Source organism: Pan troglodytes, chromosome 9, assembly GCF_028858775.2.
Source record: "Pan troglodytes isolate AG18354 chromosome 9, NHGRI_mPanTro3-v2.0_pri, whole genome shotgun sequence".
Lineage (NCBI taxonomy): Eukaryota > Metazoa > Chordata > Mammalia > Primates > Hominidae > Pan > Pan troglodytes.
This window is the reverse complement of record NC_072407.2, coordinates 131139953-131166165: the sequence shown is the minus strand read 5'-3', so window position 1 is coordinate 131166165 and position 26213 is coordinate 131139953. Positions and strand designations below refer to the sequence as shown.

At 35.4% G+C, this 26213-nt stretch overlaps 1 protein-coding gene and 1 non-coding gene across 5 annotated transcripts in view; one reads left to right on the top strand and one right to left on the bottom strand.

The window, feature by feature from the left end:
- Positions 1 to 26213, top strand: part of ARHGAP32 (Rho GTPase activating protein 32) — a 317736-nt gene that overhangs the window by 50859 nt on the left and 240664 nt on the right. The gene's annotated exons all lie outside the window — the stretch shown is intronic.
- Positions 25605 to 25709, bottom strand: LOC112204841 (U6 spliceosomal RNA). The gene has a single exon (XR_002938597.1). It is a non-coding gene; the product is annotated as a U6 spliceosomal RNA (small nuclear RNA).

Here is a 26213-nt window from a genome sequence, read left to right as displayed (position 1 = left end):
CCGTGTGTCCATGTGTTGTCATCATTCAGCTCCCACTTAATAGTGAGAACATGTGGTATTTGATTTTCTGTTTCTGTGTTGGTTTGCTGAGGATAATGGCCTCCAGCTCCATCTATGTCCCTGCAAAGGACATGATCTCTTTCCTTTTTATGGCTACATAGTATTCCAATTTTGTTATCTTTTAAATGGGTTAAAAATAGTCAATTTTGTTGTCTTTTAAAAGGAAGAATCAATTTTGTTACCTTTTAAAAGGACTAACTTTTGGTTTTGTTGATTTTACTCTTATTTTTTTCTGTTCTCCATTTCTTTCTGCTCTGATACCTTTACTGTTTTTATCTGCTTGCTTTGAATTTAGTTTGTTCTTTTACCAGTTTTTAAATTTTAGGTTATTGATGTGAAATCTTTCTACTTTTTAAAATACAGGCATTTACAGCTATAAATTTCCTCTAAGTATGGCTTTCATGACATCTCATTAGTTTTGGTGGTTGTGTTTTTGTTTTCATTTGTCTCAAAGTATTTTCCTATTTCCCATCTGAATTCTTTTTTGACCTATTATTTAGGAGTGAGTTTAATTTCCACTTACTTGTATATCTCTCAGATCTCGTTATTAATTTCTAATTTTGTTCCATTGTTTTTAGAGAGCGTAGTTTGTGTGATTTCAGTCCTTTTAAATGTATCAAGATTGGTTTTATGACCTACCACATGTTCTATCCTAAAATGTTCCATGTGCACTTGAGAAGAATGTATATATTATTGTTGTTGGGTAAAATACCCTGTAGGTGTCTGTTAGGTCAGGTTGATTTACAGTGCTGTTCAGGTCTCTATTCCTTGTTGACCATTTAATTATTTTATCCAATACTGAAAGTGGGATAGACGTCTCTATTATTGTTGCATTGTCTATTTGTCCTCTGAAATCTGTCAGTTTTGTTTCATGTATTTTGGGTGTCTGTTGTTGGATGTCTGCTACAAATTTACCTCTCTCATTCTAAAATATCCCTTGTCTCTAGTAACAGTTTTTTTCTTAAAGTCTTATTTTGTTAGATGTTAGTGTAGCCATTTTCATCTCTCCTTTTGGTATTGTTTTCATGAAATATCTTTTCCATCCTTTCACTTTCAACCTATTCATGTCTTTATATTTAAAGTGTGTTTCTTGTAGAAAGCTTATAGTTGGATCATGTTTAGTTCAGTTTTTTTTTTTTTTTTTTAAAACTGTCAATGTAATGTTTAATTGGAATATTTAGTCCTTGTACATTTAATGTGGTTACTGATAAGATAGGATTTATTTCTCCCGTTTTGCCATTTGTTTTCTATGTCTTATGTAATTTTTTCCCATTTTTTCCTCCGTTATGGCATTCTTTTTTGTTAAATATTTTCCAGTGCATAATTTTAATTTCCTTATCTTGTATTTTAGTATATTTTTTGAGTTACTTTGTTAGTGGTTGCCCTGGGGATTATAATTAACAATTGAAAATTTAATTTATAACAGTCTAGTTTGAATTAATACCCACTTAATTTCAATAGTATATAAAAACTTTGTTCCCATATAGTGCCTTCCCTTCCCCGTCCTTTGTACTGTTATTTCATACAAATTATTCTTTATACATCGTGTGCCCTTTAACCAAATTTATGATTTGCTCTGTGCAACTGTCTTTTAAATTAGGTAGAAGAAGAAAAGAAAAATAAAATATAAGCAAAAATACATTTATACTGTCATTCATACTTACCTATGTAGTTAGCTTTACCTGTGCTTTTTATTTCTTCATCTGCATTTGAGTTAATCTAGTGTTCTTTTATTTCAATCTGAAGGACTCCCTTTATTATTTCTTGTGGGGCAGATTTTCTAACTACAAATTCTCTTAGTCTCTGTTTATCTGAGAATGTCTTAATTTCATCATATTTGGTGGATATAGTGTGTTGTGTGTCTCTTGTAGAAACATATACTTGGATCATGTTTTTTTCTTTTTTAACCATTCTGTCAATGGAATGTTTAATTGGAATATTTATCCATGTACATTTAACGTAATGACTGATAAGATAGGATTTACTTCTTCCATTTTGCTGTTAGTTTTTTATGTGTCTTGTTAATTTCTTTTTTCCCTTTTTTGTACTGGAAAATATTTAACAGAAAAGAATGCCATAATGGAGGGAAAAAAGGGGGGGAAATGACGTTGTTTCCCAAGTCTTGACTGACAGTCATTTTTCTTTCAGCACTTTGAATACGTAATTCTACTGCCTTCTGGCCTCCATGATTTCTGATCAGAAACCAGCTGTTAATCTTATGGAGGATCCCTTGTATGTGATGTGTCACTTTTTTCTTGCTGCTTTGTCTTTGGATAGTTTGATTATGATATGTAGGTGTGGATCTTTTTGAGTTTATCCTACTTGGAGTTTGTTTTGGATATACAGATTTTAATGCTTTTCATCAAAGTTGTAAAGGTTTTGGCCATGATTTCTTTAAATAGTCCTTCTGTTCCTTTCTCTCCTCCCCTCTCAGTGTATGTATGCAAGTTTGCTTGATGGTGTCCTACAGTTCTCTAGGCATTGTTCCTTTATCTTCATTTTGTTTTCTTTCTTTCTGTTTTTGGATTAGATAATCTCAATTGACCTATCTTCATATTTGAAGAATTAGATAATCTCAATTGACCTATCTTCATATTTGAAGAATTTTTCTTCTGTTTTCTCAGATTTGCTGTTGAGCCTTTCTAGTGAATTTTTCGTTTCAGTAATTGTACTTTTCAATCCTGAATTTCTGTTTGGTTCTTATAGCTTTTTAAAAATATTCTCTATTTGGTGAAGCATCATTCTCATACTTTCTTTGCACAGTTTCCTTTAGTTCTTTGAATGTATTTAAGATAATTGATTTAAAATATTTGTCTAATACAGCCAACATCTGGGTTTCCTTAAGGTCAGTTTCTATTGATTGTTTTTCCCTCTATGTATAGGCCATACTATTTTATTTCTTGGCATGTCTTGTAATTTTGTTGTTGTTGAAGACTGGACATTTTATATAATATAGTGGGGTGGCAACTTTGAAAATCATATTTGGCCCCAGGATCCTTATTGTTGCTGTTTTTTGTTTTTTATTTGTTAGGTGACTTTTCTGTAATAATTCTGTAAAGTTTGTATTCTCTGTGCATGGCCACAGAAGTCTGTTCAAATGGCTTTGTGGTCAGCTAGTGATTGTACAGATTTCCTTAAACTCCTGGGACCAGTCATTTTCCCAGTTTTTGCTGAGAGGCTCTTTGTGTGTGTTGGTACACTCCTTTAACAGTCATCCAGACATTTGATAACTTTGCTTAGCCATCACTTCCTTCTTGCACAGAGCCTCATGAGTCGGTCTTCTCAGGACTTCTTTGAGCATGTACACAGTTCTGAGCATACACACAGCCCTGTACATGTGAATAGACTTTGAGATTTTCAGGAATATGTCTAAACTTTTCAAAGTCTCCATGGGCATCTTACTTCTCAGTTTTTTCTTTTAAGCTTTTTCATTAGTGTATTTATCTTTGTCCTACTGCTTTCTACCATTTCAGGCAGCCATAACATTAAATAATTGCCTCAAAATACTTTTTTTCTTTGCAAAACAGGCTCTCACCCTTCACTCAGATTGGAGTGCAGTGGCATGATCATAGCTCACTGCAGCCTTAAACTCTTTGAAGGTATCCTCCTGTGTCAGCCTCTCAAGTAGCTGGGACTACAGGTATGCACCATCATACCTGGCTAATATTTAATTTTTTATAGAGATAGAGTCTTGCTATGTTGTCCAGGCTGGTCTCAAACCCCTGACCTTAAATGATTCTCCTGGTTCAGCCTCCTAGAGTGTTGGGATAACAGGCATGAGCCACCCCACCTGGCCCTCTAAATATTTTAGACAAATGCTTGTGGGGAAGAGATTTTTTTTTTTTTGCTCTAGCCAAGCTGTGAGTCAGGTCAAATAAAGACAGTCCAAGTAGCGTGTTTGAGGATGTCACCCGATAGGTTGATATAATGACAGTTCTCTGGGAATGAGGCTTTGAAGGCACTTAAAATCCGTTGGTGGCTGCCAGGCTCCTGGCTTTCAGTGGTATTATGTGTTGCTGGTTTTCATGGTGACTGTGGAGCTGCAGATCAGAGGGAAGGAATAGGGTAAGTTGAAATACCACTTAATTTGCTGTTCTTACGGAGATTCAGCTGTTTTTCTTGAAAAAATGTTCCATGGATTGCTGCAAGCTTTTAGTTAATTTCCAGAATTTTGAAAAAGTTAAGGGGAGAATTTTCAGAGGTACTCACTCTACTGTTTTCACTGATGTAATTCTTATGGCTGTTACTTAAACCTCAATAAATGTAGGTTCCTTTCCTTCACTGTCATTGGTTTGAACTACCAAGATTTTAACACGCGACCATTCTGTTTTAGATATTTTACAATCTGGATTTAGATCCTACAGCCTTCTGAAATTTGAATCTCTTGCCATATATTCCAGCCCAATTCTGAGAATTCTGCAACCATGACAGAGTGGATGGTGTAGTGCATAGGACATTGGTGCTGACATCTGTTGTCTTTACTACTTTCCTGTCTGAATGCAAAACCTCAGTTAATGGACAACAGTGCACTTAGGTCAGCTGTTTCTTGGTTTTTATTTCATTATTTCATCATCACCTTGGAGCCTATCAGCTCTTCACTTATACTCAAGAAGAAAGCCAACAAGTGAATTGAGTTGGTATCTTTTTATTTCTACCCTGACGTTTCTGGTACTGCTTCTTCATATGTACTTCAAGTAGTCCCAAAATGTGATTTAAGTATCTTATCTGGGCAGATGTCTAGTGGATTCTTTCTTTGGCTGAAACTTTGTTTGTGGTGAGTATCATAGACATTATTCATCTTAATTGCTTAATGTTCTTTGGGAAATCCTGGCATGTAGAAATCTCTTTGGCTCTCTCTGACAGGAGTATTGAATTTACTTTTTGTTTTGTTGTGGATCAGCTGTCTTTTACTTCTTTAGCTGTTTTTAAAAAATGAATATTTGGTATTTAAATTGATATCTAAACCAGATCTTTATTTTAGATTTTTAAAAGGTTAGTGAAAACATCTGTATTCATAAAAGTGAGCAAACATCTTTTCCACATTTTCCCCCTATACTATGCCAAGATTATATCTTGAAAATACACTAACTTTCTGTTTTCCCACTACCATTCCTGCCATCACCCAGCCTTCTGCCACCCCTCCCTAGAGTCTATTTCACTGCTTATTATATCCATCCTGTGCTGCAGCACTCAGTCATGAATTGTCAGGACAAAAGGAAAATGTAAGAAACAAATAAAAATCACTCTTCAATTCCACTGGTACCACAGCTAAGCTTTATGTAGTTGGCTAATGATAAATTTTGAACTGTTTAAACATTCCAAGCAAGCTAGAGGTACAGAGTAGCTAAAATTCAGTCTACTTATATTTGTTCAGTAAGGAAGCCACTAGCCATATGTGGTTATTGAGCCCTTGGGATGTTGCTATTCTGAATTAAAATGTGTACTGTAAGTGGAAAATTCAAGCTGTGTTCAAAGACTTAGTATGAAGAAAGAATGTAAAATCTCATTAATTTTAGAATATTGATTACACATTGAACTGATAATGATTTGGATGTATTGAGTTAGACAAAATATATTACAAAAATTAAGTTTACCTTTTAAAAAAGTTTTATTAAAGTAGCTACTAAGAAATTTAAAACAATATATACCACTTGCATTATTTCTATAGTATGACACAGCACCGCACTAGATCCTTGCTAGTCAAGGGGATACTGCAATATCCTTTTTCTACCCCCAGAATACAGCATCTCCCGACTCCAGCCATACTCAGTCAGAATCTGCATTTTAGTAAGATCCCCATGTGATATCTTTTTACATTAAAAGTTTGCAAACAAGAAGTATTGCACTATTAGATTGCTGCAGGATGAACAGATTTACAGGAAAAATTTTGCATAGAATCAGTTACCAGAGAGGTTGCACTTAAAGAGTACTAAAAAGTAGGTTGTGAATGAGAACAGTGACAACATGTTTTCCCAGGTGTATTTCTGTTTAAACTCTTGGAAACGAGGGTAACTATCTTTCTCTTCTCCCTTTTGCTATATCAGTTTATTCCCTGGATATAACCTTTCTGGACCATGCAGAAATTTATTTTCTGTGAATTATTTTTACACTTAATTAGGGTGTAATTCTACTTAAAATTTGAGAAAACTTCCTGTGTCTTGTAGTGTAGCAGGGCATAGCTTTTGGCAATTAAAACATCAAGGTTGAAGTTCTCCGGCTTTTTTACTTAGTAGCGTTGTGTCCTTGGGAAAGTTGCTTAACCTGTCTGAACCTATTGCTTAACCTGTCTGAACTTGGACACTGAAGAAAAAACACTAATTTACCAGCTTTCATATACTTGCTGGTAAAACTGGACCAAGTAAATTATCACTTGGTCTCTTTGAGGGTTCTGTAACTCTTAGGTTCACTTGTCACGTTTCTTCTTGATGAGGGAATATGCTTTAAAGTAGCAAAAGAGACCAGTACTGCTTAAAATATTTGATCAATGCTGAAGGTAAATGAATGCTTCAGATGCTGCTGTTTCTTCCTCCTGTTGCTCAGTAAACTCCAATAGTAGCTATAGTTGTCAATATTTCAGAAGTAATTGGTCCCACAGTGCCAATCTGCAGGATTCTTTGGGTCCTCCATATTCACAATGTCCCTGAGTAAAGAGGGCCAGTGACTCAGTGAGGTCTTGGAAGGAAAGAGAAGATTCGAATGTCCACAAGTAACATACTGTGGGTACGTCTAGAAGGAGCAGAAAGAAAGAAGAGGTTTGGAGCATAGGGTCCCATTGCCCACTATTTAAAAAAATTTTTTTTAGAGGCAAGATCTTGTTCTGTCATCCAGACTAGGGTGTAGGGGTGTGATCATAGCCCACAGCAGCCTGGACCTCCTGCCGTTGCCCACTATTGGCCTCAGCTTTAGGTTGAGGCTCTCCTCCGGGAAGCCTGTTGGTCCTCTACTGCTTGTACTCTTCCTCATTTCTTCAGTATTCACCATTGCAGGATGAGTGCAGAGAGCCCTGGAGTTTCTGGGGCGCAGCTCAGGACTGGGATTGGTTCCACTCATCTCTGCTGCCTATGAATTTTTACCATAAACACACACACACACACACACACACACACACACACACACACACACACAGAGTAATGACAATTACAAAGCTTGTTTCGATTGTAATGGGGTTTTAGGAGGGAGCAAAATTAAAATGCATATTTCAGCCCACCCTTTTCCTTTAGAAGTCTAGTTCATTGTCTGATTTCTTTTAAATTTGTTCTTATTCATTAATAAATAGAAGTTTGTGATGTTTAATTGACATTAAAAATTCTATTCAATTAAAATGGATATGGTGGTTATCTTATTATTGTCTTTGCTAGAAACTTTGCCTCCTTAAAATAAGACTTCATGGCTTTGCATAGATTTTATTTTTGCGGGCAGTATCATTTTCCAGTTTTCTTTATATCATACTGGGAAAATTATGTGTCTGAAAATATCGGTGTCCTCAGCTTCCAGACATTATTTCTTTCATTTTTTTCTGTAGACTTTTTTTTTTCCTAGTTAGAATATATAGCATCTTCTGAGCTGTATTTGAAACATCGCTTCACATTAGAATCACCAAGGGAGCTTTTAATAAATAATGATGCCCTCTCTTTATCCCTAGAGAATCTGATGTAGTTGGTGAGATTCAGGTTTTGGTATGTTTTAAAGGCTCCTTAGGGAATTGTAATGTGTAGTTAGACTTCAGAACTGTTGTGCCATTGAATTGAGTTTAACCTGTAAAATAGTTGTAAAAATGAATAAAATATAACTTGGAGCAAATATGTTACCATTACAGAGTCTACACAAAAACGGTTACTAGGCTTTAATGTAAGAGAATCACCTACGAGTTCTTAAACAGTGCGGCTTTCTGAGTCTTAACTAGTTTACTAGTTCTAGAGTGGAGCCTAGAAACCTGCATTTTTAATTGCTTTGCAGGTCATTGTGATGCAGATGGTTCACAATCCACTGCATCAAACCAAACTGGATTCTAATCAGAGGGTATGTGTTTATTGAGGAATCTGTATCTTCTCATCTTGAGAAAACTTGACCATGGCAAGTAAAAATTTATGTATTCTCCTGTACTTGGGGAATATGTACTCAACTTAGTTTTTGGACAGTTTTTGAGTGACCTTTTGTTTTCTGTTGTACTGATGCATTAAAGCTAAAATATATATATTTTTCCATTCCCCCTTGCTTCCAAAGTTTATTCACGGATTTTCATTGTTAGTATCAGTCACACTTAGAAAAATTCTTAGTTCTGTGCCATATACAGACCCTTCCTTTTGACTTAAAATTTAACTGTGTTGATTTATCTTTTTTTCCTCCCACATTCTCTGTGCTCCTGGACACTCCAAATGGTGAATAAACATACTGAAGGGATTTAAGCTACATTATCTCAGTTAATGATATTCTGGTTTAAAAAAAGTTGATCCATTCTGGAGAATGTTTCAGATATAGGGAAAACATATTCATTGTTAAGTGATCTGGTCTGTCTGATCTAGTTTTCTAAAGTAATTTATGCAAGTGCTATAGTTTCAGGAACCTCATTTGCCCAAAATAGAATTTCTTCTCACTTTTTGTCCGTGAGCTTTAGGGTAGAGAAATGTGTTTGAAAACTGTATGGCCAGGTGTTATTTTTTCATGTCAAGATGGTTATGGATTATTCTGCTTGAAGCCTGGCAGACTAATTATATGGGATTGAGAATGAACATTGTGTGTGTGTGTGTATGTGTGTAGTTAATGTGAATATTAATAACCTCCAGATGTTAAGTTATTTTTGTTTGTAAGTAGGAGCATGTCTCTACTTTTTTCACTCTGGAAGACAATTGTGTGGCAGAAAAAGTGCTCTTGTGAAAGCGTCAGGCAAGAAGTCTTAAGTGCTTATCTTTATGCATAGTATGCTAATGTTACTGAAATTATAAAAAATGAGAAAAGTTTGAAAATTACTGTAGAAATATTTCTGGGCCAGAAGAATAGAGACTATGACCAGCTAGTCTGAGAGATTGCCAGACAGTGTGATTTTTGCTGGTTTGCAAGACTTTAATTCTCTACTCTTGTGTGCTGCTTATGTGAAGCATAAATTGCATGACAGATCTCAGAAACAGCCAAAACATTGGTTTAAACTTTCTTGTTTATCATTTGTGAGGATAGGAATACTAGAAAAGTTACCAAAAAGGTGTCTCAGCTTGAACTCAGTAAAACAGAACGGAAGGAAAAGATATGCTTTGTAAATTCATGACCATTTTTATCATTGATAATTACAACTATCTCAATAGCATGGATAAAGAATGAGAAAATGATTTTTGTATATATAGTCCTAGGTACTTGCAACTGAAATTTGTATTTATTTCCTGATAGGAAAAAAGCACACCTTTCAAAATAAAGGTATTTCTATTTGAAATAATGCCCCAAATGGGAGAAGAATTCTAAAAAGTCAGCGATCAGGTTCTCAAGAGCATAATCTGAGGTTGAAATCTAATTGAATGCAGCACCTCATCCCAATGTGGCCCAATGGCTGGTTGATGTAGGGTGGCTGTCTCTCTTGCCCTTTCTCAATTCTGAAGGGCCATGCTGACTTTAGTGCTCCCTGAAGGGTTGGCCGTGGCTCTCATTGGGTCTGCAGTGAAGTTCATCTGTTCAGCTTCTTTCTTTGCTCAATTCCTGTTTCTTCTCCTTACAACAGATGTTCTTCTCATCCGCACTCCCTCATTAACATTCTACTTGACAAATGTGTCAGAGTCTGCTTCCTGGAGAATCTAACCTGCAGTATCCACCTTGCGTTACTATAAGGTTTTACTTTTTCATTGGCTAGGCATTGTCATCCTGAATAGTTTTGTTGTTGTTGTTGTTTTTTACATTCAGCACTGGGTGGAAGTTCTCCAGTGCGTCAGACACTTTCATTTGGAAAATATTTTACTCAGGCTCCTTTCCCCCGTTCTGTCTTCCTTTGGTATGTATTATTCTGTCCGTTTTCTGTCTCATCTCTCCTGCCTCCTTTTATAGTTCTCACATTGCCATTTATATTAATATTAATTTATATCTGAGGAGATCAGGGAAGGGTTCTTAAAGGAGATGACACTTGAGCTAATTTAGGACAAGGAGGATTTTGTGTAGGGGGCTTTGTGTGTGTGTGTGTGAGATTAGCTGCAGTGGGAGATGGAATGCATTGAAGGTGTAGGGAACCATCTCTCTAAAGAACTTGAAACAGCTTGATAAACGTGGAGAGTTATAAACAGTTCCTATGACTGACAGAAGAAACAATGTTAAGTGTAGAAGGACCAGGGCATGTTTATCATTTGAGGAAGTTTGCACTTCATTAGCAGTGGGCTACTATCGATAAGTTTGTCTTATGTTCTCAGGATCAGCTTTATAATAAATAGATATTATTTAACGTATTTAATATTTCACAGTATATTTAAAGTCATGAAATGATATTTAAAAGGTTTTGAATTTGCATAAAGCTAATGACTTAAGTGTCAACAGATTTTAAAAGTAGATATCACAGTTGGTTTTGATGTTTTACCTGAGTCTGCACAGTAACAAGAGCAGCTTACAAGCAGTTTACTGTGTAGTTGGTACTGTGTTAAGTCCATTGTGTACATTGTCACGCTTAATTCTCCCAGTGTCCTTCTCAGTTTGTTCCTATTAGTCCAATTTTGCAGGTAAGAAAATTGAGCCCTATGTTAAGTAGCCTGCCCAGGGTCCCACAGTAATCACCACGTTTGGGATTTGAACTTAGGTTTAAACTCACTACCAAGCTAGTGCTTTTAACCATTTTGCAAAGCTGACTTCAGTGATGTGTATATGTCTATTTCTTTGACTGGTGTATTTATTTCAAAAATTAGAATAATCCTTGAGTATTTCAAAACTTGTTTTCTTAGTCATTTCTTAAATAAAAATCTTCAGAAATCAGAAATGGAGAATAGACAGTACTGAGCTTTTTACTTTGAGTATATTTTTCTAGAGGAGGTATAAAGACATCTCAGGCAGTTCTGTGATTCATGATATATAAATTACAGAGTATATATATACATGGTTATAGAAGTTAGCTCTAGAAAATGCTCATAGAAGAGAGATATCTTTTATACTGAACTTTTAAAAAATAAATACTGCCTGGGATTTAACATCTTCCTATCACTTAGGCAGTGTTAGATTTTGGCAAGGCATACCCCTTGGCATGACATGGCCCCAGGGTGACCTATCTTGCACTACTGTTGTGTATCAGTTTCTTCATTAACCTTATATATGGTTTGTGTTACTGTGGTGGCAGCTTAGTTTTCAGAGCATAGACCACAGGTTTCTGGATTACTTATAACAATAGCTAACAAGAAAGGGGGAGATACAGGTTTTGATATCAGACAGGGTGAATTTAGAGCAGAAAAGATTTAAAGAGGCAAAGAAGGAGGTTTACAATAATAAAGAGTGCACACTGATTATTCATGCTCCAAATGACATAGCATTAACAAACATAAAGTCAAAACTATAAAAAATAAGGAAAAATAAATTATTGGACAAAGCAGTAGCCAAAAATTAAGTAAAGATTTAGAACAACCTGATTAATGTGAGGTATATTTAGTTAAAATATATTTAACTTTATGCTCAATAAACAGAGCACACCTTATTTTCAAGTTCTCTTGGAACATTACAAAAACTGATTATATATTGGGCCATTTAGAAAAAAAAACTTCAGTAAATTTCCCAAAATAGAAATAGTTGAGGTGGAATAAAAGTAGAAATTAATAATTTTAGAAAAAAACTTATAAAAACAAATCACTATCACTGGGCAATTAAAAATCTTAAATTTTTGAGTTGAAGAATTTAAAAATTGTAGAAAATGATGATAAAATGTATTAGAACCTATGGGGACTCAGCTAAAACCTGAAAGATTGTCTTTTTTTTTTTTTTTTTTTTTTTTTTTTTAAAGACAGTCTCACTCTGTCGCCCAGGCTGGAGTGCAGTGGCGCAATCTTGGCTCACTGCAGCCTCTGCCTCCTGGGTTCAAGCAATTTTCCTGCCTTACTCCCAAGTAGCTGAGATTACAGGCACCAGCCACCATGCTGGGCTAATTTTTGTATTTTTAGGAAGGTCAGGATTTCACCAGGCTGATCTCGAACTCCTAACCTCAAGTAATACACCTGCCTGGGCCTCCCAAAGTGCTGGGATTACAGGAGTGAGCCACTGCCACCGGCCTTAAATATACATATTAATAAAGAATTAGAATAAATGAATTACCCATGTAACTCAAGGAGAGAGAAAAAGAATATCAAAGTATATTTTTCAAAGAGAACAGAGGAGGATTTGAATAAAGACTGGTAGTCTGAATAGTGGCCTGTCAAATATGTCCACATCCGAATCCCTGGAACCTGTATGTTACTCTGCATGGTGTGTTTGTTGCTGCTGCAACAAATTACCACAGACTTGGCGGCTATAAGAGTAGAAACTTACTCTTCTGGTTTTGGAGACCAGAAGTCTGAAATAAGGTGTGGGCAGGGTTGTCCTCGCTCCAGAGGCTCTAGGTGAGAATTCTTTCCTTGCCTTTTCTTGTTTCTGGTAGCTGCTGACATGCCTGTCATTCCAATTTCTGCCTCTGTTTTCACATCGCTCTTTTCTCCTCTGTGTCCAGACCCCCTCTGCCTCTCTCTAACAAGCATTTAGAGACTGCCTGCATAATCCAGGATTATCTTCTCATCTCAAAATTCATTTATTCAAGTCTGCAAAGACTCTTTTTTCAAATAAGGTAGCATTTATAACTTATAGGGATTAGGACATGGAGGTATTTTTGGGAGCCATATCGGTTTGCCACACATGGCAAAAGGGACTTTGCAGATGTGATTAAGCTAATGATTTTGAGATAGGGAGATTATCCTGGATTATCTGGGTGAGCCCAAGGTAATCACAGGGATTCTCAGAGAGACAGGAGAGTCAGGCTGAGTAGTAGATGTAATAACAGAAGCAAGAAGTTGGAGTGATGTGAGGGGAGGGGTCATGAGCCAAGGAATGTAAATGGCCTTTAGAAACTGAAAAAGGCAAGGAAATAGATTCTCCCCTCTCCAGAAGGAACCAGCCCTGCTGAAACCTTGATGTTAGCCCACTGAGACTGATTTTGGACTTCTGACCTTCAGAATTGTAAGAGAATACATTTCTGTTGTTTTAAGCCATTGAATTTGGATGAGTTGTTACAACAGCAATTGGAAACTAATACCATGATCAAAGCAGAAATTAATACATATAGAATGCCCTGAGTGCTAGGATGTGTTCTAGCACATACAGGAACTCATTTAGTTCTCACAATTACCTTATGAGGAAAGGAACTGTTATTGCTAAACTGAGGCACCAAAACCCTAATCCTAACCAAATCATAAGGAAACCTTAACCCTAGGTTTAAGAAAGGGTAAAATTAAAGAGAGATGAGGGCTGGGGGTTGTGGTCACCCTGTGGTTGTAAGAATAGCAGCATGTGAGTTACTGTGAAGTGACGGAAGGAGGCTGCTCAGAAAGAGGAGAGAAAGTTGTTAACACCTGAGTAGAGGATGTGGCTCATTGTCTTGTGAGGTATATCCATTTTGAGTGTTCCTAAGCGGCTGGGGTCAGCTGCATGCAGTTTTCTTAATTCACTTGGTTTAGTGATGGACAAACTGTCCTGCTTGTTTTGGTCAATAAAGTTTTATTGAAAAACAGCCATGCCCATTCATTTGCTATTGTCTGTGGCTGCTCTCCTTCTACGAAGATGGAGTTGAGCAGCTGTGACAGAGACCATGTGGTCCACAAAGCCTAAACTATTTATTATCTGGCCCTTTACAGAAAAAGTTTGCTGACCATACCTAGTGCTCTTGTCAGATCAAGTCACGCGTAAGCAAATGCTGAATTCATGCTGTGTTCACATTGTTCCCTCATATATCAATTTGAAACAAATTTGCATCTTCAAAGCAAATGTTGTGGCAATATTGTCTCTACATGGAACTTAAGACTGTAGTCCACCTCTGGAGAGCAGAGTGAAGGCAACAAAGGAGAGACACCTTCCTGGAAGCCCTTTGAACCCCCTCAATCTCTCTGTGCTGAAAGTGAGACCACCCCTTAGATAGTTTCCATTATATGAATCAATAAATTTATTTTCATTCAAGCCAGTTCTAGTTATGTTTTCTGTCACTTAAAATAGCAATTAAAAAAACATTTTTATTTTAGAATAATTTTAGATTTATGGAAAAGTTGCAGATATAGAACAGAGACTTCTCGTTGACCTCATATCCAATTTCCCCTACTGTTAACATCTTACATTAGTGTGGTACGTTCATCATACGTAAAGAACCAATATGGATATATTATTGTTAACTGAAGTCTATACTTCATTTGAATTTCTTTAGTTTCTTCATACTTTTTTCTTCTATTCCAGGATTTCATCTGGGATGCCATTACCTTGAATCATCATTTCTCCATAGGCTTCTTTTTGTTGTGACATTTTCTCAGACTTTCCTTGATTTTGATGAACTTTACGATTTTGACTAGTACTGGTCAGTTATTGTGTAGAATGTCCCCCAGTCTTGGTTTGTCTGATTTTTTTTTTTCTCATGGTTAGACTGGAGTTACGGGTTTTCCGGAGGGGTCTGCAATTCTCTTTTAAAAATTACTACTTGAGGTATAAGAAAACAAAACAAACATTCTTACCTGCAGGATTTTTAATAATTTGTATTAAAAATTATTTAAAACACTGACTTTTCGCCCTACAAAACTATTTATTCTCCTTTCCTGTCTCTTCCTGACCTCATTTAATGCCACAATTTATTATCCCTGTAGTGTCTTCGTATGATTTGTCATTTTGGCTGTCACAGAGCACTGTGTCTATTTGAAGTGTTTTAAAATGGCTTATGTAGCATTATGAAAATGTTGCACTATTAAAAATGTTATCTACATCAAAATTCAAGATAAGGGAAGCTGACATTTTCAGGAGTTTTGTCTATTTATATTACATTAAATGTTACTAACATCATTTAATATTATCATATAATATTAATAATATAGCATTCATTTACTGTAATTGAGATTGGCCACACTATTTTTAACATGTCCTGCAGTACCTTATAAGGGTACTGTGATGACATCTTGGACTCATGTATCAGTGACTTTTCTCCATTACTGTTACACACCTGCTGCCAGTTGCAGGGAATCTCATTATATTATTATCGGCTGTCAGTTGCCTTTGGCAAGTAGTTCTGACAAATGGAAGATTAAAATGTAACTACTATAGGTGGCAAGCTACGTTCTTTGTGTCAGTTAAAATACCTCTTGAGTATTTTTCTGGTTTAACTCAGGAAGCAGTGATTTTGTCCATTTTCGGTGAAAGGTGAGTTTCATTGAACATTGCAGCCTGTTAGTGACTTGGGGACATCTCTTGATTACGCTGTATCTTAGTTTATATCATTTAAATTTCAGATAGCGGAACTACGAAGTGAATACAAATGTATGAGGCTAGACAAATGGAAATGCATAGGTCTTATACTATATTTTATTTGAAATATAATATTATGAAAGATAAGTTTTTGTGGTTTGGAGAATAATAAAGTATATATATTCTTGGGACAACAAGGCAAAGGCCAGATACACATATAATTTGAGACTCAAATTAATCATGTTTGGTAGCCCAAATAAGGTTTGTTTATTTATATGAAAATTGAGCTTTTTTTTTTTTTTGCATCTACATTAAAATTTTTTTGTCTTGTAAGAATTCTGGATCACAATTTAAAAAAAACTTATTTTGGATACATAATAGTTGTACATGTTTATGGGGTACATGTGGTATTTTGATACACACATACAATGTTTAATGATCAAATTGGATCACAAATATTTAAGTACACAAGAAGTTATGCTATGAAGTTTTGCAGACCATTTCATTTATGTAGTGTAACTTGCTCTAATTGCCATCTAAAACATTACAATTGTACTAGACTATGTACTATTGGGGCAATAACATTCTGCCAACTGTGGTAGATTCATATAAGTATTTAGGAAATATTACTGGGAAAAACATAAATTATGTTGAGGTAAATTAAGCAGTATAGTTAGTATAGTGATATTGGTACAGCTTAAATGAGAATAATTTGCTCCAGCAGACTGAAGAATTCCAGAATAAAAAAGTCAAAAGATGATTGTGACTTGCCATCTTTCAGATTGACAGAGCTGAAATAAAACTTTCTGTATGTGCATATATCACAAACACCAATATTTTTGCTTGTTTCCCACAATGAGAGCCTTATTTTCATATTAGGCAACTAGTTGGAAAATACAATTGATAGTTACATTTTTATTTCCACTCATTCAAGCCTCTTATTAATCATATATGGCTAATGAACAGACCTTCCATATTTGAATTGATCATTCTGAGATACATGATTAAAAATGGGCATTTATACGATTTCAGTACTTTTATTTTCTTTTTTCATATTTTGAGACAGGGTCTTGCTTTGTCACCCAGGCTGGAGTGCAGTGGTGTGATCATAGCTCACTGCAGCTTTGACCTTCCAGGCTCAAGCAATCCTTCCACCTCAGTCCCCCAAGTAGCTGGGACTGCAGGCATGCACCAGGCATGCCTGCCTAATTTTATATTTTTTGTGGAGACCAAGTCTCACTATGTTGCCTAGGCTGGTCTTAAACTCCTGGACTCAAGTGATCTTCCCACCTCATCCTCCCAAAGTGCTGGGATTACAGGTGTGAGCCACCACACCTGGCCAATTTTAGTACTTTACATTTAGGAATGATATTTCTTTCACTTGAATTATTTGTCATTGCAGAAAGTAAAGGCATATTTTTGGGGCTTAATTTTTATGCATTTTTCTTTCTTATGTAAATGCCTGATCATTAAACACAATCAACTGTGGAAGTTTTCAAATGTAGATTCTGGAATCAGTCTCTGGAAATCCAGGAGGTCTGTGTGAGGGCAGGGGAACCTGTATTTTCTTTAAGTTACACAAGTGGGTGGGTGATGCCTGGTCAAGTTTAGGAGCCAGTCATAGCATGTTTATGCATTTCTCTTCTAACCTTCTAAGGAACTCCTGACTTTCGGCTTGCATAGAAGGCACTGAAAAGAGTAGGGAATGAATAACTGTTCTATTGTGTTAGATGCCCAGCATTTTTGATGGAAGCAATTTTATTCTACAGAAAAACTTGAAAGATCTGACTGGCTCTAAAGGAATATATAGTAAATATTGATATTGGTTCAAAAACATTTTTATACAATTGTTTTTGCTATAATTGAGATACATTTCTGAGAAATCTTGTGGTTGTAACCATCATATACTAGAAATTAAAGGTCTGGGAAAAATGGAGTTGCACAAATCACTCAAAATCTATACAGCATTATATCCAGATCACTAATAAAAGCAATAGCAGTCTAGTAAAACAGTTAGTTAAAAACAGTTAGTTAAAAAACATGTCAGAGTCCTAATAAGTAAAGAAATATTACAGTAAATATAGGATTTTATCTTTAAAGGTGGTGGTTGCTGATGGAAAGGGATGCATTGAAGGTTTGAGGCTGATAGACTGCCGAGATTAGGACAAAGTACACAAAAAATGAGGAAGTGCTATGCAAAAAGCCCTACCAGGACATAGTAAGTGACCAAATTGAAGTAGCAACAAAGTGGCATGAATGAGCGCCATGAACAGTGCAGCAGTCCCGTGCAGTTCACTGCATTGGCTTGTGTCAGTGAACTTCGTGTTAAGCTGGACATACACGGCCAAAAAGTGTGGGAAAAATAGTTATATATAATCTGAGTTATATTGACATCATACCCCATTTACTAAGCTTATATGAACTAATTCACTTTATGCAAAGGAGTTATAGCAGAAAAGATGATACTTGGTTAGTGATCATTTCGGGAAATAGTTTAGTGGTTAATTGCATAATCTCTGGAGTCAGACTCAAAGCTCCACCAGTACGTCCTTGTGCAGATCGCTTAATGTCTCATTGTCTGTTTCTCTTGTGTTTTTGGAAGTATTTGAGAGTGGTATTTTTGAAAGTATTGTGGGAAAGCAGAAAGGAGAATGCTTTGGACTGGGTAATAATTTGAAAATTTCTCAGAGGAGGAGACATTTAAAATGTTTGTTTGAAGATAAACTAAAAGGCAACTACCACTTGTAAATTGTGTGACCTTGGGCATGCTTCAGTTTTCTCAGGTGTAATACAGGTTGTTTATTTTATCACATCACCAGGTTCTTCTGGTTATCAGAATTAAAATGAAATACAGTGTGAAAATTTCCCATACAGTTGTAAGGTAGAAGAAACAAATATGAATTTCTAGAGTTTAGTTTCCTAGCTGACTTCAGAATAGACTGTTTTCAAGGTTTCTTCTCCCTTTGGAAATAGTCAAATGTATGAAATCCCGGTAAATGCTAATAGTAGTTTAAAGTGTTTGTCTTCTGGCATGAATGCTTCTCTGGCTTCTCATTCTTTTCAGCAGTCGTAGCCATTGACTTAATTCTTCTTTATTGTCATAGACATCTGCATCAGCTCTTAGGCAAATGTTCCTAATTTCAGAGATGGTAGCCTCACAAAATTGTGAATAACAGCATAAGAATTACCCCCACATGGATTCACAACCAGAGTTCATGCACTTGAGCATTCTGTCACCTTGGTGTTATTTCAAGAATATTTTGAGGAAGCATATTGGTACCCTTACTGATATCCCCCGACATTCTGGTTATGATTTATGTCGATTTCATCTGTGAATTTTTAGAGTTACATACAAAACTTTTCAGCTTTTAAGTGGTATCCTTCGTGTTCTAAGTTTATTATATTTGATAAAACATTCATACACTGAATTGATTTTATGATCTTCAGTTTTATGCTTTTAAGAGTTAGAGAAGAAAAATCTTTACTTTCTTTGCCATCATGTATTACATTTTTCAGAAGTTTTTACAATTTTTTTTTTTTTGCTAAATTTGTAAACAAGAAATAGAACCAGTGTTTCAGTTTTGAGAAAAATGATGGCTTTGCCCAGTGGGTGTTTTCCGTTTGCAGTCTTCCAAGCCATTTCTGACATAAGAATTCAGCTCCTGTCAAGGCATGTGCAGTAAAGGTACCCTTCCAGGTGCCTAGACAAATCCTTAGTGCTGTCTATTTGTATTTAGAATCCTACTTTTTTTTATATTTACTTTTTTTTATATATCTTACTTTTTTTTGTATTTAGAATCCTACTTTTTTTTCTTCTTTGTCCGTCTTCCTCTCTTATTGCCCTTAGCTGACCAGAGACTCCGTGCCATCCAGCCCCTTTCCTCTCTTGCCTCTCTTTAACTTCTTTTGTGCTGCAGATTTCAACTAAATTAAGTTCTAATTAAAATAATTTTCACCTTAAGGTTTGAATGCTCAACCAGCTTGACACTCTCAAAGATAATTTGCTTTTAAAATTGTTTATCAAAATAAATCTCTAAATAGGTTATGAGTCATTGTTACTAATGAGATTGTGTGTATCCTCGAACTGTTTTGGGGCAGAGAAAAAATGTTGAGAATCTCTCTTCTAAAGCCATACTTTTGAAGAAACAGTCTTAAGAGTTTTTCCTTGGAAAACAATGCTGTTTAAATTACCATTCTTTCTTGTGGCATACTCATTTCTTGGAATGTGTTACAACTATTTTTGTTATTAAGCTCTTGAATGTTAGACTATATAGTTATTGAAGGATTATAGTGAATTCAATTCTGAATACTTTCTGTTCTTTGGAAAGTTTAGAACTCTAAAGTTTCTATTTTAGATGGAAAATTTCCACTCTTTTTTGTCACTTGTTTTCTTTGCAGTATGTCAAATTGCTTTGAAAATAGTAAACTGCGATATTAGTTTAAGGTGGTATTTTTATTATGCTGGTATGTATTTTGTAATTTATGTTCCACTGCATTCCAGCCTGGGCAACAAGAGCAAGACTCTGTCTCAAAAAAAAAAAAAAAAAGAAAAGAAAATGACAGAATGGATGGTCATCCACTGTCCGGTTGTTTGAAGGTGGCCAAACAAGCAATGCATGATTAATTGTCTTTTCCATTTGTTTACTTAAGAACTCCTCCTTAATTTGTGGATATATTTGATCCTTTCAGAATCTGTTACTGTCTTAACTGTTGTTTGATCTGAAGGTTCTGGTACATTGGCCAAATAGTATGTTTTCTTGTTGGGTAGTCGGTGGGAGGAGATCTAGTTCTCCTTGACAAAACTACGTTACTTGGAACTAACATGCTGGACGGCCAGGCTCAGCAAGGTTTATTAATGTCTGTTTCTCTGCATTAATATCATCTCATGAATCTGTGTTTTCTCAGGTGTGCAGCCTGTTACAGTTAAATCTTTTCTTGATCTCTAGAGTTGGAGAATGAAGTTTAATAGACTAGAATGGGATGTTCCTGCATTTTATGAAACTGATGAATTCATTCTAAGATAAGTTGTTTCCTCTTTCCTGACCAAATAGGAGTGCTTGTAATGTTTCTGTCCTCTACTTTAAGGATATTTCGAAGTTCACATAGCTTTTATATTATTCTTTTAAAACGGTAGGAATGAATCAGAGTGGCAAACATACTAGGTGGAATCTTAGTAATAGTCATAGATTGTTCAGTTGTGTGCAGGTAATGCCCTTCTTCTTAGTGGATTGTGTGGGAGGACGTAGAAATGTTGTAGATGGTGGGAGAGGACAAAAGAGCCCATTTTGGTTACAAGAGAAACATTCAAAACCTCTAAATGTGCCATGCCTTGGATAGCTGCCCCATGTATACATTCTTAATATGTTGCAAGAACAGATTATTTCTGGCCCATTGGTTGTTTTTTTCTTTGTACTTTCTATTATTTTATCATTTTTGTTGTTCTTTTGATTAATATTTATTTTAGAAGGCTTGTAGAAATGGCAGAAAACATCAGGGTAAGCCATTCAGTAAAGCTAGAGTGAAGAGGCAACCTACAGAATGGGAGAAAATTTTTGCAACCTATCCGTCTGACAAAGGGCTACTAACATCCAGAATCTACAAAGAAATTAAACAAATTTACAAAAAAAAAAAAAAACCCATAAAAAAGTGGCCAAAGGATATGAACAGACACTTCTCAAAAGAAGACATTTATGCAGCCAACAAACATATTTAAAAAAGCTTATCATCACTGGTCATTAGAGAAATGCAAATCAAAACCACAGTGAGATACCATCTCACGCTAGTTAGAATGGCGATCATTAAAAAGTCAGGAAACAACAGATGCTGGAGAGGATGTGGAGAAATAGGAACGTTTTTACACTGTTGGTGGGAGTGTAATTTAGTGCAACCATTGTGGAAGACAGTGTGACGATTCCTCAAGGATCTAGAACCAGAAATACCATTTGACTCAACGATCCCATTATTGGGTATATACCCAAAGGATTATAAATCACACGCACACGTATGTTTATTGCAACACTGTTCACAATAGCAAAGACTTGGAACCATCCCAAATGCCCATCAGTGATAGACTGGATAAAGAAAATGTGGCACATATACACCATGGAATACTATGCAGCCATAAAAAAGGATGAGTTCATGTCCTTTGCAGGGACATGGATGATGCTGGAAACCATCATTCTCAGCAAACTAGCACAGGAACAGAAAACCAAACACTGCATGTTCTCACTCATAAGTGGGAGTTGTGCAGTGAGAACACATGGACACAGAGAGGGGAACATCACACACCGGGGCCTGTTGGGGGGTGAGGGGCTATGGGAGGGACAGCATTAGGAGATATACCTAATGTAGATGACGGGTTGGTGGGTGCAGCAAACCACCATGGCACATGTATACCTATGTAACAAACCTACACGTTCTGCACGTGTACCCCAGAACTTAAAGTATATTCATAAAAAAAAAAGAATGGCTTACAGGAAATACAAGAGCTAGAGGAACCCATAGAACAACACTACTGGGACATAATCAGCAAGATAAAGACTGTCAGAGAATATACCGAACCTGGTTTCTTCAACCATATATGATAATAAAAAATGGAGGAAGGGGAAACTTTAAAGAGACTTAAGAGACTTATTTACCAAAATATCATGTGTGGACTTTCTGATTCAAATGAATGAGCTATTTAAAAAAAGAAAAAATCAATGGCTGGGTGTGGCAGCCCTCGTCTGTAATCCTAGCAGATTAGGAGACCCAGGCAAGGAGGATCCCTTGAGACCGGGAGTTTGAGACCAGCCTGGTCAACATAGCAAGACTTTATGTCTACAAAATATTTAAAAACTAGCCAGGCATGGTGGCACATTCCTGTAGTCCTAGCTACTCGGTAGGCTGAGGCCGAAGGATCCCTTAAGCCCACGAGGTTGATGCTGCAGTGAGTTATGACTGTGTTGCTGCACTCCAGCCTGGGTGACAGAGTGAGACCATGTTTCAGTAAATAAATTAATTAAAAAGAAGGTTCAAGGCAGTTGGAAAAGTTTACCTTGAGTGGATATTTGTGGTAATTGAGTGATTAGTGGATTCCTAAGGTAAGATAATATTTTTATTTAAAAATACTATATTTTAGAGATACATGCTGAATTATTTACGAATGAAATGATATGATATCTAGGATTTGCTTACATATAATCCAGTCAGATGGGGGTGGGGAGTAGAGATGAGATTTGCTCTTGTTAATTGTTAAAGCTGAGTAATAGATGCCTATTGGTTCATTATTCTATTATATATACTTTTGTATATGGTTGAAATTTCCCATAATAAAAAAGTTAAAATATTTAAATTAAATGATATTTGAGTACATACTAAGTGTTTAGGAGTGTGGTAATTGCTTTGAAGGATAGCATCATAGTATCTAGCATATATATTGAAAAACTAAAGTAGTAAGTTAAATAAATGAGAATTTTGTTTCCTTTTCCAGAAGAGTTAAACATTTTAGTAGATCCAAACCTAGATTCACCAAGTACTTTTCTTTTATTGTTATATTATACCTTCCATTTTTTGAACATCTATATAGGACTTTATCCTGTTTCATGTAATTACTTCAACAATATGACTGGGTATGATTATTCTGTTCAGAAGAGGAAATTGATCTTCAGAGATTTTTGGTGACTTGTGCAAGTTCACATAGGTAATAAGTGGCACAGAAGGAATTTGAATTGTCTGAGCCCAAATTTCTTAAATTTAAAAATCCAGCATTATTTCTAAATGGAAACCATGAATACTCAAGGATAATACTGTTGTTTCCAATTGCTGTGTATCTTGTAACTTGAATAGTACCTGTAATAGTGAAAAAGTAACTTAATGAATTGTATATCAGTAAGCAAAGTTAGAACAGTGATGTAACTTGAAAATTCTCAGTTGACACTTAAAAACAGCCTTATTATTTTTCAAGTAATGTTTGAGACATCAGAAAATGTACTTTGTATTCATTGTTCATTTTGAAAATATAACATAAAAAGCCCCAGAGATATAATATTGATGTCTGGTTCTAGCAAAATCAGAAGAAGTAGACAGATATTAAATTCCTAATTTATAGATCATTCAAATTTAAACATAAATCTGTATATCTTTTAAAGAGCTGCATATATTAAACTTCTTTTTACTTCCCTGTTATATTTTATTCTTCAAATGATTAACTTTATTTTTGCAGTGGATAAAACTTAGCAGAACAAATTTCAATAAGAAAGGATAATGGGAAAAATGCTTCTCTGTTTCCAGAAATAAATGAGCAGGCAGGAACTTAAATTCTCCTTCCTAGGAAAATAAAATTGAAGAATTACTGATACCAGAATAGTAGTACACTTACTTTAAATCAAAATAAGATACCCCAAATTAAAGTTTAAAAGTACAGCATTTAGCTTCTGTCACTTGAGGATAGGATGTTTGTGATTTGAGAAAAATGCCTGTAATTTTGTAAGTAGTTGAATGGTCTCTAGTACTTTAAGTAAACTAGTCATTGTTGATTCTCATTTTTACTCTTACAACCTTCTCTGAGAAATAGCAGAGGAGCAGTCAGAATAAGATAAGTAGCAAGTTGCTAAAATTACTTCAGTCTCAAACCAACTTCAAAGCAGAGTGAACTATACAGGTAAGGATATCAGTAAGTAAACGGCAGATTGAAAACATTGGATTTATTTCTATTTCTTCAACTAGTTTCGTGGGAGAAACTCTACTGAATTTGTGCAATACCTTGAGCTTTTCAAGCATGAAAACTTAGTACAACTTTTTTTTCTTTTCTTTTTGCATAGCCTTACCCCTGTTGATTTCATCCTAGTCTCTTCCTGACCTCTCCCCAGACTTTTCACTGAGGGGGAGTCTACCTAGACCATTTGCTTTCTCCCCTGATTATTCATTCAATTTATATTTAGAGTTATTATTTGCAGTATCATTAACATTAGGAGGAAGTCCAGTTACAGCGGTGAGCAGGAATATGGTTATATATAGTTTTTATATGTATATACAATTTATATGTATGATAAGACCACAATTTTCTGAGGTCCTAAAATATGTAATATAGCTGATGCCTTCTGTATCTCATGGACTATAGCATATTCAATCAAAATTTTAACTCAGAAAATATTATTTCCTTTAATTCAATCTTATATATATTTTATTTTTATAAATTATGTAATTATATATTTTATATAGTATAAATATATATTATATATACATATGTATATATGTACTTTTATATGTATAATTTATATATGTATAAAATTATATATAATTATGTATGCAATTTTATATATATGCAATTTTTTTAGATGGGGGTCTCACTCTGTTGACCGGGCTGGTGTGTAGTGGCACAATCACAGCTTACCACAGCCTAGAACTCCTGGGCTCAAACAAGCCTCTCACCTCAGCCTCCCGAGTAGCTGAGATTACAGGCGTGCACCACCATGCCCAGCTAATTTTTCTTTTTTCTTTCTTTTTTTTTTTTTGTAGAGACAGGGCTTTGTTCAACCTGGTCTTAAACTCCTGGCCTTAAGGGATCCTCCTGCCTCAGCCTCTCAAAGTGCTGGGATTGCAGGGTAAACCACCACACCTGGCTCAACATTATGTTTAAGAATTCTCAACCTTCATTATTTTTACAAGATCTTTTACTAAATCAGTCCCTAATTTTCAACACTATACTTTTACCTTAATTAACTGTAGCCTATTTTCTTCTTTCAGTCCTATAGATTCCTTTTCAGATAGAGATACTTTTTTAATATCCAGTGTTCATTTAAAAAGATGACTGATTCTGATATGTTTTATTCATGTGTTACTTTACTGGTGTTTTTTGTTTTTGTTTACTACTTGCTCATGTTGAATAAGTTGCTAGAAAAATTATCACTTGCCTCAGATTTTATTTAACCAATATATGTAGTAGTTTTGATTTACTTTATCTGTAGATTGAAGGCAAAAACGGGTCGTCACTTAGACTGATAAGATGGTTGCTTAGCCAGTGAGAGGGATTTACTAAGATCACTAGATTCGAATGTATCTGATAAAGCAAGTGTTTTTGTTATTTGTTGAGTCTGCCAGTGGAATTCTGAAGTTGATACAACTTGCTTGTTCCGTGTGCCCATAGCTAGGTAGGTGTATGAATTGTTCTCTCTAGCCTCTGACTACTTGAATTTCATCCTTGCGCAGGGGCCGTGCTAATCTCTGTATTGTTCCAATTTTAGTATATGTACTGCTGAAGCAAGCACTGCTTTGATTTCATTCAGTAGAATCTGCTATGCTGGTAGCGTGTTTTTCTTTTCTTTTCTTTTTTTTATTTTCCCCCCCTTGCACAAGAGCACTTTGAGCTCTTTAGTGTTAGAACAAAGTATTTCTGAGTTGGCTTTTGTGACCTTTTTGAGAAAGGAAGCAATGAGACAAAGTGATGTGGCGTATGAATTCAACAGTAAATATTGGGTTGGTGCAATCCTTGTACTTGTAGATATTGTGGTTATTGTATCTTTTTATTAATGTGGTTTAAATACCATTGATTTTGGTTCTTCATAGGTTAGGATGGGAAACATTTAGAAGGGAAATTGACTTAATTCCTGATATATAAATTTATTTCATGATTCTGAGATCTTGATATGAAAAGAATCTGTTTAAGTTTTCTTATTTATATCACATACATGATTTTACTTCTTGTCTTTGCTTTTTTTCATATTCTCTCTATTTTTGATTTATCTTGGTCAGTATAAGAATATTGCCTTCTT